General features: G+C 43.5%; 1 long non-coding RNA gene across 1 annotated transcript in view; it reads right to left on the minus strand.

Annotated features, from left to right (window-relative positions):
- Window positions 1–1,210: 1,210 nt before the first annotated feature.
- LOC308593215 overlaps window positions 1,211–20,061 on the minus strand; it is a 70,789-nt gene continuing 51,938 nt past the window's right edge. Inside the window, exon 3 of the long non-coding RNA XR_014010857.1 lies at window positions 1,211–1,269. This is a non-coding gene — a long non-coding RNA (uncharacterized lncRNA). The remainder of the gene's footprint in view (window positions 1,270–20,061) is intronic.

The raw sequence follows: 20,061 nt of genomic DNA on the forward strand, positions 1-20,061 counted from the left end.
TTTCCCTCTCATTTATTAATCTCATTTATTGGGGTGCTGTTTCCCTGCCCCCACTTCCTTCCTTTTGTAATGAGGAATCAGAGCTAAGCACTTTTCAGTAATTCTAGCAGCAGCAGCAGCTTTTCTTCATCTTGGCTAGCTTACAACACCTTTTATAATAAGGATCTTGTGGGCAGCAAAACACCGGATATTCAAACTCTCCCAAAGGATCTATTCTGCTATTGCTGTGCGTGCATAATGGAGGATGAAGGATATGTTCCCTTGATCTTTAGCACAGTAAAAAGAAGAAATCAATTATTATGTCTGACTTTCTACCAATGTGCTGCTATTAATTACACTTAACAGTTACAGGACTCACACGCACACGTCCCATGGAAGATATTTCCCCCACACACACCTCTTTTCTTCATATTACTTTTTTAAAAAGCAGAGACTCTGGGAGCCAACATAAGCCTAAATGTTACAGCTGAACGGCAACAAGAAATCCTTTCCTAAAATAGACGTTTGCGCTAATGAGGGTATGAAAAATATGCTTAATTGACAACAAAGCTTTATTACAGCCCAGCCCTCCCTCTTGAGACTCGGAAAGGAAGTGGGTTTCTTCTGTTAGGATTTTACAGTTTGTTTTCTCATTTCGCTAAGTAGTCGTAGACTAATATTAGACAGGGTCTTCTAAATAGCTTACAATGATGAAGTGTTCACTTCCCCCATTGTTTGCTGGGAAGTCATTACGGTATCATATTGTAAGCCATTGGCATTGGCATTAGTACCTAATAATTAAGCACATTTCCAGAATTATTTTAAGAAACATCTCAGCTTAAATTGTTATAAATGTATATACCCAGTTCCTCAGTTGTATAAATGACTAATTATGCCTAAGTCGGGGAGTTCTTGAATCCTGTCAGAGTGAGCCTGTCCAAACAAATGGAGCCTTCCAGGTGTTACGGAGATGAAACACCAGACAAGGCTCCTTCTTGTCCCAAGGTGGAAAGAAGCAGATCCAAAGGGAGTGGGGGGGGGGCAAAACTGCATCATCGGACAAAAACAAGACAGTAAGGTACAGAAAAGGGCAATCAAAGTTGGCAATCAAAGGGCAAAGCAAGCGGTTGGAGCATTCTCCCTGCAAGGGAAAGCTAAAAACATTTGGGGTTATTTATCTTACAGAGGGAGAGACAGCTAAGGGGAACCTGTAGGCATTTGAAAAATTTGCCCTCATTGTACTAGAAGCTGTGGTCGGCCACTGAAATGGAGTGGAAGTAGACTAGAAATCTGAAAGTGAATGGGAACATCTCAGCCATTTTTATCAGGGGGCAGAATAATTTTTCAAACATTTTTGGGAAGGAGGGGAGGGCTTACCAGGAAAGCATCAGTGGCATTATATGTTTTGCTACAAAAAAAATCTCTCAGCCATGCCACCTTCACAGGCACGTTTGCTGAGGACATGAGAGAGGGCCTTCTCAGTGGCTACTCCCCCTCCACGGGAGGCTAGACTGCCCCCTTCTCAACTTTCCTTTTGCCAGCAGACAAAGACTTTTGTTTTGACTGGCATTTGGCAACTAACTGGGTGTTGTGACAGGGTCTTCTGACACTTCTGACAGTGAATGTTATACTTCTATCTGTGTGTGTGTGTGTGTGTGTGTGTGTGTGCGCGCACACACACACACACACACTTTTATAGGGTTACTTATTTAATTGTTTTTTAAATATTTCTATTGATTGTGTGTTTTTATTTGTGACTCTTGCAATGTATGTCAGGAGGAAGGTGGAAAATAAACTAAAAAATAAAAATCTTCTTTAGCAACTGCCTCAGGCAGTGACGATACTGCAACAGTTGTAGCCAGCTGGGTTGGTCAGTGGAAGCCACCCTTTTACACACACACACACACACACACACACACACACACACACACACACCATGCCTTGAATGATGTGTCTTCAATTGAAGGTGCCTTCAATAAGGCAGGCTGCAGGCTTCTGATTGTTGTAGTTTTGTGGCACTGGCACAACTAAGTCTGAGGATGAAAACATTTTACCTCATAAGACATTTCTCCCTGAGAATTTTGAGAATTTCTTCCCACCTGCCTTCCCAGGCCCCTGCTTCTTCTCAGACATAGATAGATAGCATGTCCAGACAACCTGTTTATTGAGCTTTCTCTTGCAGGGAGATTATACGCTGCAGGGAGATTATACGATGTTGGCTATTGAATGACCATTAAATCCTGATTTGTTTGTGGGTGGGTTAGATGACGTTGCGTCAAACCAGTGTTATCCCACACTTTCCACTGCATTTTCCCATCACTTTCCTTATCGTGAAAAGTCCAATCTTTTGGAGAAGCGAGTTTGTTGAACAAGAGTCTCCATCGACTATAAATGAGAAACCTGAATTTGCTGTTACGTGATTGAATCCCATCCGAAAATAGTGACTGTAAGTGCTCATATCGATCGATCAATAAGCATTCACTCTTGAGTCAACATTATAATGATCTGATTCAATTTCCCTAGTTTTTATTAATTTCTTTTTTAAATAAAACAAGGGCAACATGAACACCAACATATATTGTTTTGCAATGCTCTTATTTTTACTTTGCTTTGCATTGCTGTTGCAAAACAGAGCCTAAATTACCCCCTATAACAGTGCTCAGCTCACAGATGCAAAGTTGGTATTTCACCATTCCACATCGCAAATGTCATTTTTTTATATTTTAAACAAAAGGATGTTCATTTAGATAACCCCATGGAAAAATCAAAACTCTGCATGTAAATTTTCTGTCCTTCACTAAATATCTGGGGATGTTCAGGGAAGAATTAATTGGTAGCAACCAAAAAGAAAAAAGAAGTACTTTCAGTGCCCCTGTGAATAATTTATAGCTGCTTCCTTTTCAACAAAAGAAAATGTTGAATGTTTTTGACAATAGCAGGTACATAATTGTTTTATGCTGGAGGCATTTACAGTAACTCATTCATTATGTCATCTTGCTAGTTTTCATGGCATTTATTCATTCTCTTAGTGGGTGTATTTGAATGACAAGTATGAGAAATAAGCTCTCGTAAATGGAAGCTGAGAGACAGCCTGCAAAAGTGGACACTCAAGGAATATATATATATATATATATATATATATATATATATATGATTTCTCATAATCTTCTTTTTCTGAGTGTCCACACTTACATACTGTCTCTTGGTTTCCTTTTATAGGAGCTTTTTATTGCTTGTCATTTAAAGACACTCACGATGGACGTCTCTACACCTTGGGTTAGGTTATAATCCTCCTCTGTGCAGAAACAATGCCCTTTCACCGGGGGGGGGTGTTCATAGGGCTCCACAAAGCCCTTTTTCTCCTCTCAAGCACAGAGAAATGCATGCAAGCAACATGCCCAGGCAGCAATGAGTGGTCTGTACATGCCCTCCAGAACTCAACTCATGACACTTGGCTGACCAGAAGAAGCTTGGGATGGAAGAGTTGTGTCCGGCCCTCTCCCCACACATCTGATCTCTGTAATGGTCCACTGCAGCTCAGGTGTTGCATGAAAAGGTCCCATTTTCAACCCCAACTATCTCTAGGTAGGACTGGGAGAGATTCCTGCCTACCAATCACTGTAGGAAATACTGAGCGAGAAGGACCAATGGCATAACTCTGTGTAAGGCAGCTTCATAGGTTTCTGTATGCACACTCATGCACAGGCAGTAGAGGCAGAAGAAACTTTTTGGGATCTGTGAGGATCCTTTTGCGCATGACCACTATACCCACATGGTACCAGATACTTCTTTGAGGGTCGGGGTATATGCCTATGACGTGTATGTGTGTACCTAAAAATATACAGTAATGTGTGAATGTGAGAAACAAATATTTGAAAGTATGGTACATTTTTGGAACAGATGTACATTTGACAAAGAGCTGTAATAACCTGGTGCCCACTATAAATGGTAAACTTCAGTTTGTTGCTGTGCCATGTAAGGGAATTCTTCTTCCTAAAGAAATGTTACATAGAAATTGCTAAGGCATATATCTTTGTGAGGAAGTCAGACATGGGTTGAGGCTTCCAAAGTTACTGTGTATTTTTAATGTGTCTGCCTTGCAGGTAATACATCTTCATCAGTGAGATCTGGGGTAGCTCCATTTTCTATTAATATGCGCTCCCGGTGCTTTTAGAAAGCTCAGAGTGGCTTATATTGGGCTCCTGGTGGTCTCCCATTCAGGCACTACTACGGCATCAGGGGTTCCCCCTGTTCCTCATTAGAAAAGAAAATCATGCCCTATAACTTCATGTTAACTTGGGTTATTACAGGTCTCTTAGGGTTCTTGGGTAATGGCTTTTTGTTCCACATTTGCTTGACCAAAGACTTACACTTTGTAAAGAGTAGACAGCCAGTCTCCATAACACACTGCCTCAGCCTTCATCGTTTTATTTCACGGAGTTAGTAGTTTTATTTCTTGCCCTTTTATAAACGGAGAAACATCTTATCTTAACAGCTTAACTCATTAGTTTTGAAGAGTTTGCTGAATGCTGATATTTGACATTAAATTTCCTGTTTCGTTAATAGCTATCAGGCTTTCCACATTTGGACATACATCAGGACAGATTCCAATTATCTCCTATTTCTTTGAATCATAATGTCCTTGTGCCTTGGCCCTTATGCAGGTTGTATTAATCTGATGCTTCTTCAAAGGTACAATCAGTCAAACAGAGTATCTGTTGTGTGCTGTTTTCTCTGATAATGAGTAATTCTGAATAGCATAGTATAAATAAAACAGAAGAATTATCCTAATGTCAACCCAGATATACAACATTCCATTTATCCCACATGCCACTTCCCTTTCTTCTCCCACTCCTAAATTGCATATTTAGGGTGCATCTGCCCTACATAGTTTTAGAATATTGATTGGCTCATTCCTCCCTGTGTACTTGGGATGAGACCACTCTTCAGACTGAGCAGGTAGACAGGCTGTTGATCCAACATACTAGGCACCACTTTGTACTTTTCTAGTTTCACTGTCTCAGTCTTGCACTTCCTGATATATTTTCTAACAGTCCAAACTGGACTCAAGGCAAGTGTGTGTGTGTGTGTGTGTTTGTGTGTGTGTGTGTGTGTGTGTGTGTGTGTGTAGGGACTTCATAACTTTTGCATTCTATCTTCTTTCTGAGAGCCAGTGTGGTGTAGTGGTTAAGAGCGGTAGTCTCGTAATCTGGGGAACCGGGTTCGTGTCTCCGCTCCTCCACATGCAGCTGCTGGGTGACCTTGGGCTAGTCACACTTCTTTGAAGTCTCTCAGCCCCACTCACCTCACAGAGTGTTTGTTGTGGGGGAGGAAGGGAAAGGAGAATGTTAGCCGCTTTGAGACTTCTGAAGGGGAGTGAAAGGCAGGATATCAAATCCAAACTCTTCTTCTTCTTATACCCATCTTTTAGATTTAGGGGAGCTAGTCTCAAACGTTTGTTGGGGGAGACCTAGGTTTGTTTTTTTGTGGGGGAAGTTATTTGTCCTGTCTTCGAGCTTTTTATGATGGAGGACCTCTGTAGCCACCCCCAACGACACGATCTCAAGATGGAAGGGGAGGGAACAGCTGCAGTCGCCTGCGATTCCTGCGCAATGTTTGCCATCTTGCCAAAGGTTGCAGGCAGCTTTACGTGCAGCAATTGCATGTTGATTGCCCTTTTAAAAGACAAAGTCCAGCAACTGGAGGAACGTGTAGCTACGCTCCAAAGAATTAGAGAGCTGGAGCTCTTCTTGGAAGCAACAGAGCACACCGTCCCCACCAAGGAGGAGACAGGGGACTCCCCTGAGAAGGAGGATAGTTCACCAACACAGGAGCCAGATATATGGAGAAACGTGACTCAAAGAAGTAGGAGGCCCAGGGTTCACTCTGATTGTTTAGAAATACATAATCGCTTTGAGGTCCTCTCCCCTAGCATGGAAGATGAAGAGCAGACTCCATTTGAGGATCTCTCCCTCATTACAGTCGATCAGGTATATGAAGACGAGCAGCAAAGTCAGTCCTCAGGGAATGTGCAGGCGACCTTGGAACGGACAGCTCACGGAAGAACCCCGACCAAACCCAAGAGGAGGCGTGTAGTGGTGATAGGGGATTCCCTACTGAGGGGAACAGAAGCAGTGATCTGTGGGCCTGACAAGATGTCTCGGGAAGTGTGCTGTCTCCCCGGGGCTAAGATCCAAGATGTAACTGAACGACTGCAAGGAATCATAAAACCCACTGACAAATACCCCTTCCTCTTGGTTCATGTGGGAACCAATGACACTGCAAGCAATAGCCTCCAGAAGATCAAAAGAGACTACGAGGCTCTTGGCAGGAAATTGAAGCAACTAAATGCACAAATTGTCATCTCATCTGTCCTCCCAGTTGAACGACGTGGCCCAGGGAGAGAGGGGAAAATAGTGGAAGTGAACAGCTGGCTTCGCAAATGGTGTAAACAGGAACGGTTTGGATTCTTAGATCACGGACTGCAGTTTCTTGAAGATGGACTTCTGGCAAGTGATGGGCTGCACCTCACAACGGTTGGGAGAAATGTTTTTGCCAAAAATCTCAGAAACCTCATCAGGAGGGCTTTAAACTGACTAATGTGGGGGAGGGAGACAGTGCTCCTGAAGGTAGGAGTCTATCAATTAATGAAGATGATCATCCAAATGTCATAGACCAAATGGAGCAAACAGCACGCGGACCTAGTGGTGGGAGGAAAAAATCCTTAAATAAGAGACACGGGGGAATGATTAATGGACTTCAATGTCTGTACACTAATGCGCAAAGCATGGGAAATAAACAAGATGAGCTTGAGCTCTTGGTACAGCAAACTAAATATGACATAATAGGCATCACTGAAACCTGGTGGGATAAGTCCCACGATTGGAATGTAATAATGGGGGGATACAATCTTTTTCAGAGAAACAGACCAGACAAGAAAGGAGGAGGAGTGGCGTTATATGTCAGGGATGTGTATACCTGTGAAGAGATCCAAGATTTAGAACCTCAAAGCCAAAGTGAGAGCATTTGGGTCAAAATTAAGGGAGAGAAGAATAACAGAGACCTCATTGTGGGAGTTTACTATAGATCCCCAAGCCAAACGGAGGACATAGACGATGCCTTCCTGGAACAGATGGCCAAGCATGCAAAAGGAAGGGAGATAGTAGTAATGGGGGACTTCAATTACCCGGATATTTGTTGGACGTCAAACTCAGCCAAGAGCATAAGGTCAAACAGATTCCTCACAGACAACTTCATTGTCCAGAAAGTGGGAGAAGCAACAAGAGGAACAGCCGTTTTAGATCTGGTCCTAACCAATGTTGATGACTTGGTTAGTGGGGTAGATGTGGAAGGATCATTAGGCGCGAGTGATCATGCTCTTCTGAAGTTTACTATACAGCGGAAAGGAGCAGCCAAGCATACTAGGACTCAATTTCTTGACTTTAAGAAAGCCGACTTCATAAAACTTAGGGAAGTGCTGGGTGAGATCCCATGGACAGCAATACTAAAAGGAAAGGGAGTTCATGATGGCTGGGAGTTTGTTAAGAGGGAGATAGTAAAAGCACAACGTCAGGCAATACCATTGAGACGGAAACATGGAAGGTGCCTAAAGAAGCCAGGGTGGCTATCTAAAGAACTTTTAACTGAGTTAAGATTAAAAAAGGATGTGTACAAAAAATGGAAAAGGGGGGAAACCACCAAAGAGGAATTCAAACAAATAGCCAGCACGTGTAGACACAAAGTCAGAAAAGCTAAAGCACAGAATGAACTCAGACTTGCTAGAGAGGTTAAAAGCAACAAAAAAGGCTTTTATGGGTATGTTCGTAGCAAAAGGAAGAACAAAGAAACAGTGGGGTCACTCAGAGGAGAAGATGGTGAAATGCAAACAGGGGACACAGAAAGGGCTGAACTCCTCAATGCCTTCTTTGCCTCAGTCTTCTCCGATAAAGAAAACAATGCCCGACCTGAAAAATTTGGAGCAAATGATTCAGCAAAGGAAACACAGCCCAGAATAACTAAGGAGATAGTACAAGAATATTTGGCTAGTTTAGATGTATTCAAGTCTCCAGGGCCAGATGAACTGCATCCAAGAGTATTAAAAGAACTGGCAGATGTGATCTCAGAACCACTGGCAGTCATCTTTGAGAATTCCTGGAGAACAGGCGAAGTCCCGGCAGACTGGAGGAGGGCAAATGTTGTCCCTATTTTCAAAAAGGGGAAAAGAGAGGACCCAAATAATTACCGCCCAGTCAGTCTGACATCAATAGCAGGGAAGATTCTGGAGCAGATCATTAAGCAAACAGTCTGTGAGCACCTAGAAAGGAATGCTGTGATCACCAATAGTCAGCATGGATTTCTGAAAAATAAGTCATGTCAGACTAACCTGATCTCGTTTTTTGACAGAATTACAAGCCTGGTAGATGAAGGGAACTCAGTGGATGTAGCCTACCTTGATTTCAGCAAGGCATTTGACAAGGTGCCCCATGATATTCTTGTAAAGAAGCTGGTAAAATGCGGTCTTGACTATGCTACCACTCAGTGGATTTGTAACTGGCTGACTGACCGAACCCAAAGGGTGCTCATCAATGGTTCCTCTTCATCCTGGAGAAGAGTGACTAGTGGGGTGCCACAGGGTTCTGTCTTGGGCCCGGTCTTATTCAACATCTTTATCAACGACTTGGATGATGGACTCAAGGGCATCCTGATCAAATTTGCAGATGACACCAAACTGGGAGGGGTGGCTAACACCCCAGAGGACAGGATCACACTTCAAAACGATCTTGACAGATTAGAGAACTGGGCAAAAACAAACAAGATGAATTTTAACAGGGAGAAATGTAAAGTATTACACTTGGGCAAAAAAAATGAGAGGCACAAATACAAGATGGGTGACACCTGGCTTGAGAGCAGTACATGTGAAAAGGATCTAGGAGTCTTGGTTGACCACAAACTTGACATGAGCCAACAGTGTGACGCGGCAGCTAAAAAAGCCAATGCAATTCTGGGCTGCATCAATAGGAGTATAGCATCTAGATCAAGGGAAGTAATAGTGCCACTGTATTCTGCTCTGGTCAGACCACACCTGGAGTACTGTGTCCAGTTCTGGGCACCACAATTCAAGAAGGACACTGACAAACTGGAACGTGTCCAGAGGAGGGCAACCAAAATGGTCAAAGGCCTGGAAACGATGCCTTATGAGGAACGGCTAAGGGAGCTGGGCATGTTTAGCCTGGAGAAGAGGAGGTTAAGGGGTGATATGATAGCCATGTTCAAATATATAAAAGGATGTCACATAGAGGAGGGAGAAAGGTTGTTTTCTGCTGCTCCAGAGAAGCGGACACGGAGCAATGGATCCAAACTACAAGAAAGAAGATTCCACCTAAACATTCGGAAGAACTTCCTGACAGTAAGAGCTGTTCGACAGTGGAATTTGCTGCCAAGGAGTGTGGTGGAGTCTCCTACTTTGGAGGTCTTTAAGCAGAGGCTTGACAACCATATGTCAGGAGTGCTCTGATGGTGTTTCCTGCTTGGCAGGGGGTTGGACTCGATGGCCCTTGTGGTCTCTTCCAACTCTATGATTCTATGATTCTATGATTCTTCTTCTTCTTCTTCTTCTTCTTCTTCTTCTTCTTCTTCTTCTTCTTCTTTGGCAATCACTCGTAGCTGAGTAAAGGTTGTCTTCCATGAACATGGTCTTAACAGTGAATCCATAAGTGCCTGTGGAGGCCAATTCTGGATCCACACGTCCTTCCACAGTGGGGACATAGGCTTCCAGGCAGGAGTTGATCATGGTGAGGGTTTGCCAAATGTGCCTTCCTTTTAGCACGTTTCTCCCTTTCGTCCTGAGTTCAAGCATCTTCAGAGTCCATGACACCTTTGGTAAAGGTGTCATTTGGTAATTTTTGCATGCTATACAGCACCTAACACATTATTGGTGCTTTGCAAATGCGTGCAAATTTCTGGGCTCAAGACCAAAAAATTACAAATAAAAACCTGCAATCAATACTAATACTAACAGGAGTAGCCAACCTGGTCCCTACTGCCCACTAGTGGGCATTTCAGGATTCCAGGTGGGCGGTAGGGGGTTCTATGGCACATGTTACTGCAGCACTGGTGGGTGGTAAGGAAATTTTATCATCAAGAAAGATGCATTAGTGGGCAGTAGGTATAAAAAGGTTGACTACCCCCGAACACTAAGAAGTGGCTGGTGGGGGTTGCACTGCTTTCCTGTCTTTTCCACATGTTGCTGCTGCTTACCTAGAGGGAAGGGGCAAGGCAGCGGAGCCAATCTGATGCTCCACCATGCATGCATCACATGGAGCTCCTGCTGCCTGTCCTTTCCCCCTCTTGCTATATGGTAGTGTCATGTGACATTGGGAAGACAGGAGACCAATGCAGCCTCACCTGCCAGCTGCTATTGCTAATATTGCTCCTACTCTTAATAATAATAATAAATAAGTCCTAGGTTCTCCTCCCTCCCCAGACATTCTTGTGTTACTAGAGCAGCACAGGGTGTGGCTGCAGATGAGACACAAGAATTCGGCTACAGGTGAGGGGTGGTAAAAGTGCCGTTTTACTTAATACAGTATTTATATATCACTTCCTAGCCCTGTGGCCTGCAACACCGTGAACTTAAGGCTGCTATCTTTTGTTTCGACTTAGGACTCTGCTTAGGTGTTTTTGGTTTTCCATGCTGCTCATTATTTTCCTATTCTCATTCGCCATGTCATAATTATGAACATCCAGTCCTCTGAGCCAACAAAACAACAGACACTCGGGCACATATTAAATGTAATTCGGAAAACTAATGTAGTCTGCCCACCTCTGATTATGACAATGTTGTAAGTGCATTCTCTGAAATCCAGGTTTTAACCAGAAATGTTAGTCAGTGGTACACGGATTCAAAACTAAACATACAATGGGCTAGACAGGGATTGTCAGCCTGTCATTATACTGCTGGCTGTTAACATCCACAATTAAGGAAGAGTACATATCAATTATTATTTGTCTGGAACATGAACTTCCCGGAGCATGAAAGGAAAGGATACAGCCTGCGTTTCTGTCTCCTATCTTCAGCTAATTAGTGCTGTTTTTAATGGCTTCATCTACCCAGGATCAATTGTCTAATGGGGAATGGTTCTCTGCCAGTTAATAAGGTGGGGAACTGTATAATGTGATTATGTCTGGCTCCAAAATAGTGCTTCAAATAACACTAAAACAATCATGTGATGAAATAAATAGACGGTTGCAGCAATGTTGGCTAATTCTGGATGGAAAGGGGGCAGAGAAATGCTAGCACTTCAGTTCTGCTTCTACAGAAGTTTTATAAAAAAAAAACAACTTCTTTATCAGAATTGTGAAACAAGGGAGCAAATGGGGGTTTATATCAGGGATGAGGAACCCTTTTCGGAACCATGGGTTCATTCATTCTGGAGGGTAAATGCCAGTACTAGATGGGGCCAGAGGCCAAAATGAGTGAAACCATAGGTGTGTCTATTAGCTTTGTACAGTAGATTACATTCCAACTACACATAAATCAGAGAGTTCTACAAATACGAATCTCCATCCAGTCAAAGGATAAGCAAGATCACAGTTCAAGGGCACATTTCAGCTAGGAAGAAACATTTGAGAAGGGCATGGAGTGGGACAACTAAGGGTACAACCCGGGAAGGGGGCATGGTCTAGGCATGGTCTCACAGTTCATTTTGAAAACCAACGGGCTGTTTCAGCTCCCATTTGCTCCCTAAGCAAAGGAACGGTATGTATCAGAATGTGCCTCTTCTCTGCCAGCCACGCCTGAACTTCCTTCTTCCTGCTTCAGTTCGTTTTTCTTTAAAGTGCTTTCTTCCCTAGCTTTAAACAAAACTTCATTTCAAAAAGCAGGAATGGTGACCCACCCAGGCGCCAAATTTTGTGGGGAGTTGTACACTGAAATGGTACTTAGAATAATGATTCATCCATATCCTCTAACATTTATCCGATGAAAACAGGGACGTCCCACTCCATAATGATAATTTTACTATTTACACCCCACACATCTTACTGGGTTTCCCCAGCCACTCTGGGCAGCTTCCAACATATATAAAAACATTAATAAAACATTAAACATTTTTTAAAAAAACCTTCTCGGGGGTCAGATAACTCCATACCTTCCAGTATTTCTCCAATGTTCTCCATCCCTACCATAACCTTCAAAATTTCTCCAATGAAAATATGGACATCCTAAGGAAAAGTGGAACATTCCAGGATCAAATCAGAAACCGGGACAGCTTCTCTAAATCAGGGACGTCCCTGGAAAATAGGGACACTTGGAGGGTCTGTTAATCCAGCCATGGGTGTTTAATGAACCTTAGCAGGAGGAATGTGAATGGGAAGGGCAGTTCCCCACACCCTAAAAAAATTCTTTCTGCAACAATAAACCAGTTTGTGGTTTCACTGCTCAAGAGACTGAACATTTTAATTTTCTATTACTAAATTGCTTTTGGTACCAATGTAGAGCTGTGTCTGTACAAAACAATGGCATGTATAGTGTGTTTATCTTTTTTATTGCAAACAGGTATTTTTGCCAATTGTATTCCAAAGGCAAAAAAAAGAGATAAGCAACCTTTACTTTTTAGCGCGGGAAATAATGCGTATAAATGGGATACAGAACTCTCATGTGGGATTTATGGGATACAGAAATACCTATGGTTTTGTTATTGACATTATGAATGGTCCATCAGTTGGCCCACCTGAAGAGGTTGCTGGATAATATTCTGTTACAAGGGAATAATGTGGTAATTAAAACCAGGAAGCACAGTATGGGCAACTCCCTTTCAGTGTTTTCAGCCAATGGTTGAAGTAACAGCTATTATTGATCAGCGTTACAGAGAAAGATTAGAGCTACGCACACAGTAGGGAAGACCTAAATGAACCAGGATGTCTAGACCATGGGATTGCTGATACCTATGTAGATACACAAATCCTGAGCAAGTGTGAGAACAGTGTAGTTAGACTGATGTGAAGTGGGAGAGGACTCTATTGAGCTCAGGAGGATTCTTTGCATGTGGACACTGTGCTCATGCTTCACTGGATCAAACCTTATTGTGTATCTGCATTGCATCTTATCAGTTATATGCAAGAAGTATCAGACTCAGATATTGTTGGATTCCAACTCTTATCATCCTCAGCCCACATAGTCAATGGTGCAGAATGATGGAAACTGTAGTCAAACAACATCCAGAGAGCACCCTATTGATTACCCCTGCAATAAGTTTAAAAAACAACAGCACAGCTATTATATGTCACCTGACAGATATTATTCAATATCATGCCAACCATCAAATACTGTGGTATATGGTATACCACTTAATGTAAAGCTATCTTCTGAAAATCCATTTGAATGCTTATGAAGGGCTCCTGAATGGAAAGAAAATAGCTGATAGGCATCTTGCCCACCACCTTTCTAGAAGTTCCCTCGTTTTCCTCTGCCTCAGAGGTGAACCGCTAAAAAAATACCAAATAAATATGAAAGATTGTGGTATATGCTAATTTCTAACATCATCTCATGGTTGATTTGGTTGCTTGTATTAGTCTGTCATCTTCTGTGCTTCCACCATTCTGGTTGATTAATTGCACTTGCTACTTAATCACAATATCTCTCTGTGGAACTTCAGCAAAGCAATGTGTAAACATATGTTAATCACAGCCTTGCATAAATCTCTCCTTCAGCTTAATGCCAGTCAGTGTTGCCCTTTCTAGCCCCAAACTACACTGGATTGTAACCTACAGGAGTCTCTGCTGACAAGAGGAGAAAGACTGCAAGCCACTTACTTTGGATCATTTATTTACAGCAGTTTCATATCCTAACTCAGTAAAATAATGTTTGATTTAGCTGGAAACCAATAGTAATGATGCTGAGCTAGAGGTGGCTGCTGAAGCAAATCCCCCCAAATTCATCTGGCAGACAGGACTGTATGTACTTTGCCACTCCCAGTGATAACACTGGTTGTAGCCCTGGAAGGGCTGTAGCTCGGTGGATGAGCATCATCTTTGCATACAGAGGATCCCAGGTTGAACAACCCAGCATCTCCAGGTGGGCCTGTGAGAGGCCCCTGCCTCAAAACCCTATAGTGCCACTGCCAGTCAGTGAGGGCCACTCCGTACTAGATAGACCAACAGTCTGACTTGGTGTTAGCTATCATTATTGCTTATTAAATTTGTATACTGTCCCTCATCCAAGATCACAGGGTGGTTCACAACATAAAAATACAAGATAAGAACAAAAATAGTGTATAACACCGCTTGCTCATTTGTCTGAGAGGAGTAGGAGGACAAACAAGTCTATACTCTGCACACTATTCCTATTTCCACCCCACCCCCTCAAAAAGAAACAGTCACTGGCATGATTACTCCTTGTTTGACAGGGTTGCACAATTCATATGGTTGGATTGGGTCCAGTGCATTTTTCTAGCATGAACTATTTGCAGTTGTCAACTACTACAAGCAGCAATCAGAAAGATTTTTATTACAACCAAGGCCCACTAATTGTTCATATGGCATATCTGATATGTCTTGAAATGAAACTTTGAATTGAAGGGCAATTTGAGACTGGAGCTATCAAGAAAGTCTTTTAAAAAAAACAAGTATACCCTTTGTTCATTCTTCAGTATTCCCAGGGCTCCCTAGAAGATCCACTTATTTTATGTAATAATCTGTTGTCCCCAAATCAAGCTTATAATCAGGGTTGGTTTTTTCAGCCGGAACTCACTAGATCTCCGTTCTGGAACCTCTCAGGTGGGCGCCATTGCCATTACAAGAGAACAAGGGAGGCGTCAATGGCAAGTTCTGGCATCTCTTTTTCTAGAAAAATAGCACTGCTTATAATGGAAGATAATACTAGGCAAATTGACATACCAGCAATTTATGACTTCAATATGTCACTTTGGTATCCTTTCTTGAAGGCAGAATATCAACTTGAAACAATAACGTGCATTTCTAAATTGTGTCAGCTTGGGAAGATTTGACTTGCTTCTATATTTCCAGACCTTTCAAGAAAGACAATATGAGGGCTCTGAAAAGCCACTGTTACTGTGTCCCTACATATCTAGGTTATAATCTGCATTCTTGCATATATTCAGCATGTCACTGACCAGAAACTTGTCCAAAAGCCTCCATATGCATCAGTTTGAGTGCCATTCTGAGACTACTGTTTAGTGCTCACAAGCAGACCCGCCTGACTTTGTGAGCAAACTCTGCCTCTACCAGTCACCACCTATAGATACAGATTTTATAGTACTTTAGTATCTTGTCATCGACTCCCCACCCCCACCCCAGTTTACACCTATGTTTTTCTATTTGGAGCAAATAGAGGCTTGGCTTCTGAAGTTAATTTTCAATGGGAAAACAATAAGAGGAGAAAATAGTTAACCCCTCTCATCCGTACCATAGTCTTGCTGGTCTGCAACACACTGAGAGAGTAGTTTCTATCTACAAAAGTTTAATCATGACGGAGATGCATTCATTCATTTATGTTGCTGCATCTAGTTTAGTAATTGTGTTTTGTAATCCGAACAAATGAGGCAGCAATGCTATCATGACTATTGTTACAATATTTTAATTGAATTACATCCAAGGAGAGACCAGCTCTGTTATCATGCTCAGTTGCAGCACCCTTTTTTTTGGTGGGGGACTGTAGCTCAGTTCTAGAATATCTGCTTTGCATATCGAAGGCCCCAAATTTATTGTCTGGCATCTCCAGTTGCATTCAAACCCTGGAGAGCTGTTGTCAGACAGTATAGATGACAGTGAGATAGATGGGCCAATGGTCTGATTTAGTATAAGGCAGCTCCCTATGTTCCTTCTATGTCTCTAAAAACACCTGCATGTTCAGGACGGTGGCCAATCTGGAACATGAATGACTGTGGAGTAGGAAATTTAGTTCAAATGTTTCACTAAGCAATTGTTTCCTTCTTCAACACTTGGTTTTTTTTCCTCTGGGGGGCAGGCTGGTAAAGTGAGCCTAGCATGTTTTGAACAAAAACACTAAGGAGCTGAGCATGAAAAACAAGATTGTTTAGTTCAGGACAGCAGAGTCCATATTACATATTTGAGGACAGCAATGAAGGCAGCATCATAACTAGAAAAACATAACCAGGGATGACATTCTGATGTTTGAAAACAGAGAGAGAGAGAGAGAAGTATTTTTTTTTTTCCCCTGACCTTTGCAGACTGGGAAATGAGTTGTTGTTCATTAATGAATCACCTTCTGCACACATCTGAAGGCGGTCTACAAAATTCAGGGGGAAAAAACAATTTAAAAGAACGCAGAAAATAACAGCAGATAAATTTAACAATGGTGCAAAGCAGACACCTATGACAGAAACCTATCCACCACATGGAGTGATGATGCAAGGATGGTCCTGAAGGCAGCCAGATGTTCATGAGCTGTAGAAGGAGAGGTGTAGGAAGCAGAAAACATGGCTCCACGGAGGTGTGTGGAAAAGGGAACCGTTCTGAGGGCAGACAAGAATCTTGAGGTGAGGAAGGAATGCTGGAGAATCCAGAGGAAAAGAAGTGTATTGTAATCCTGGCATATGGAAGCAATTAGAGACTGGGGTGTGAGCAGCTTCCCTTGCATTGGGTGGTCCTCACAAAGGTGATTACCTGGTGAATATATAAGAACTGATCACTTAACAAAGAGGGACCCCCTGATTTACAGTGTGTGGCATCAGGTACTTCTGGGAATCCCAGGTTTCTCATGGCTGATTAACAGGTAGTACCATGAGGCATGAGGAGGAATGGGGTAGAAATGCTAGTTATTTCACATTTAAAGGTGAACCTACCTAATTCACATTTCCCAAAAGAATATGTGAACCGAAATCCAGCCACCCTTCGAAATTTGCTCTTCTTCGGATTTTGCAGCACAGTTTTCTAGCCAGTTAATGCATACAAATATACATATATCAGGGTAAAATGAAATCCAGGGCAGCTCTTAGCAGTCAGGGTAGCCAGTACTGTGCTAAATTGGCCCATGATCTAATTCAGTTTAAAGCAACTTCATACAACTGCAAGTTCTTCCTATGTTTGTCCACAGTTAAAGAGACAGTCAGCTTTGAACAATATTATATTTATAAGAAATTGAATAGTCCTACCTTTATCAAGCACTGAACACACCCTGATCTAAATTTATATGTTGATAGCAAGGCCATATAAGCTTAGAGATATTTTGGAATAAGGAAAGATTTATTATCCATGTTCAGATATGTCAGAGCATTTTCTCCCTTGATAAAGCCTTGTACACTAAACTTTAAAACAAGAAGTCAACTCTTATTTTAAAAAGCCAACCTTATTAAAGGAAAAATGGTTTCACATGAAATTGCAGACAGCCCTTGCCTACCTTCACTTCAATGGCACAAACTGTTAACAAGCATTGTCATAAGATCTCATCATTTTTCTCTCTCTCCAGCTTTCTCCCTAAGTCTTGAAAAAGCTAAGCCTTTTCCTATGAATAACTGAAAAGTTTTTTCTGTGTTTTTGTTTTGTTTTTGTTTTTTTAAAAAACAAAACCTTAAAAGTGCAACAGAATTTTATTCTGGTTTCCTAATGTGTTTAACATCTCATAGATTCTCTTTGGTAGATAAAAATATTTGAAGAAGTTTTGACTTTCCTGCTGATGGTACGGATCATGTTTTCCCCTTCAAATAACATCAGAAGTCAGTATGGATGCTACCTGAGTATGCAGAATGTATTTAGTGTTGCCAGTATTGTTAAGTATTTTTAATCCATGGTCTTTAGCAAAGTTTATAACACTGCAGAAGGCCGGAGTAAAAAAATCTGTTCTCAGCTTCAAGAAACTGAATAATGCTTTTCCCAGATATGGGATGAAATTCTAGAGCAGGGGTTGGAAACTTCAGGCCCATGAGCCAAATGCAGCCCCTTCCACATCTCTGCCTGGTCCTTAGGACTTTGCCCAGGCCACAACTTCTCTCTCTAAGTCATTCCCTTCACTTGCCCTGCTTGGCAGCCTCCTTGAGTGTTTTCTTTTGGCTGAAATGTGTCCTCGGACCTTGATCTTACTTCCCTGGAAGGAGCCTACTGTACACAGGTCAACTTTACATTCATTGCTCTGCCCACAGCCAAAACTCAGATGAGAATTGTTATGTAGTGTAGTTTTCACCCTGGGCCAACAGGGGGATACTGTATATAGTTTTCACTCAGGTCTGTAGATAGTTTTCACTCAGGTCCGCGGCAGTTAGTTTAGGCGGGAACTCTGGGCTGTTGTGGTTACAATGTTGTCAGCCGGCTGCCTATAAATACAGGCCGGCTGAGCTGTTCGCAGTCAGTTCTATTCCAGCTTGTCTTAATAAAGAGCTACTTGAAGAAATCGCTGTGCCGGCTGCTATGTCAACCCACTACCTAATACTGGCGACGAGGGTGGGATAGATGGACATCAGAGCACAGCCAGATGCGGCCAGCCTCTGAACTGAGCTGAATCACAGAGCGAAATCACTGAGCGAAATCACTGAGCGAAATCACTGGGCAGAACCAATTCAGAGCTGACTGTTCTGGCTAGAGCACTGTGTTCCATCCATCGCCCTTCACGCCGGCATCGGAATCATGGCTTCACTTGTGCCTCTACCGCCGTTTGCGCCAGCCTCTGAGTCATGGGACTCCTACCTCGCTCGGTTCGACTGCTACCTCCAAGCCAACGAGCTGACAGCAGTATCAGTGGATCGGAAGCGGGGCCTATTTCTCAGCCTCTGTGGGCCTGAGGTGTTTGAGACGGCCCGAGCATTGGTTGCGCCTGAAGCAGTCCAGGCAACACCATGGGACACGATCCAAGAGAAGCTCCGCAACCACTACGCACCAAAGCCGTCCAAGATTGCTGCCCGCCATGCGTTCTACCACCGGAACCAGGCAGAGGGGGAGTCAATCAACAACTACGCCACCGCCCTGCGACAGGCTGCAATGCACTGTGAGTTCCGAGACTTAGACGATGCCCTGATGGATCGAATCGTCTGCGGAGTCCGGGACATCCATCTGCAACGGCGTCTCCTAGCCAAGCCAGACCTCACGCTGCAGAAAGCCATTGAGGAGGCTGTGGCCTCAGAAGCTGCTGAACGCTCCGCCCAGGAGATCCGCAAGTCCAGCAGCCCGCGTCTTGCTAGGGGGCCAGTTCCGGTGCATCATGAAGAGGCCAGCAGTGATGAGGCATCCTCCAGTGAAGACGATGACGTGCACCAGACAAAGCGGGAGCGCAGGAAGCTCCAACAGAAGTCCAAGGGCCAACCGGAATGTGCTGGCTGCGGAGGCGACCATTCCCGTGCCAAGTGTCGATTCAGAGACGCCATCTGTAGGAGGTGTTCCAGAAGGGGCCACATCGCTAAGGTCTGCCGATCGGCTCCGTCTGACACCCCCCCTTCATCGACTCGCAAGCTCAAGTCTTCACTCCAGTCCGCCAAGGAAAGTTGTTTCGCTCTCACCAACTGCCGCTGCCCGTCTGGAACCACGATTGGCCAAACCGACTCGTCTACGCGACGCAAGCTGAACGTCACGGTGCTCATTGAAGGAGCTCCATGTGACATGGAGATCGACACCGGGTCTGCCCTGTCCGTCGTGTCATGGAGCACCATCAAAAGACTGGTACCCAGAGTATCCAAAAGGCAACTCGACTCTCACCGCGTACACCTGAGAGACTACCAGGGAAACGACATTCCCGTGGTAGGCGTTGGCCGGTTCCGGATCGCCTTCAAGGATTTTTCGGGCCTGCTCCGGTTGGTGGTGGTCGAAGGTCAGCGGCCAAGCCTCCTAGGGCTAGACTGGTTTGATGCCCTCGGCCTGAAAGTCACCGGCATTAACTGCATCTCTAACGCAGAGACTGAGGGTCTGGTCAAAGACTTTGCCGAGGTTTTTGACGGCACCTTGGGACAATATACTGGTACGCCCATCTCCTTTAGCCTTGATCCACAAGTCGCTCCCATCAAGCTTAAGCCACGCCGGGTTCCCTTTGCTCTCAAGGCTAAGGTGGACGAACAACTGGACAAACTGATCGCCCAAGGAGTTTTGGAGCCCGTTGACCACGCAAAGTGGGAAACCCCCATC

The sequence above is a fragment of the Podarcis bocagei genome (genome assembly GCF_964188305.1).
Source record: "Podarcis bocagei genome assembly, chromosome: 8".
Lineage (NCBI taxonomy): Eukaryota > Metazoa > Chordata > Lepidosauria > Squamata > Lacertidae > Podarcis > Podarcis bocagei.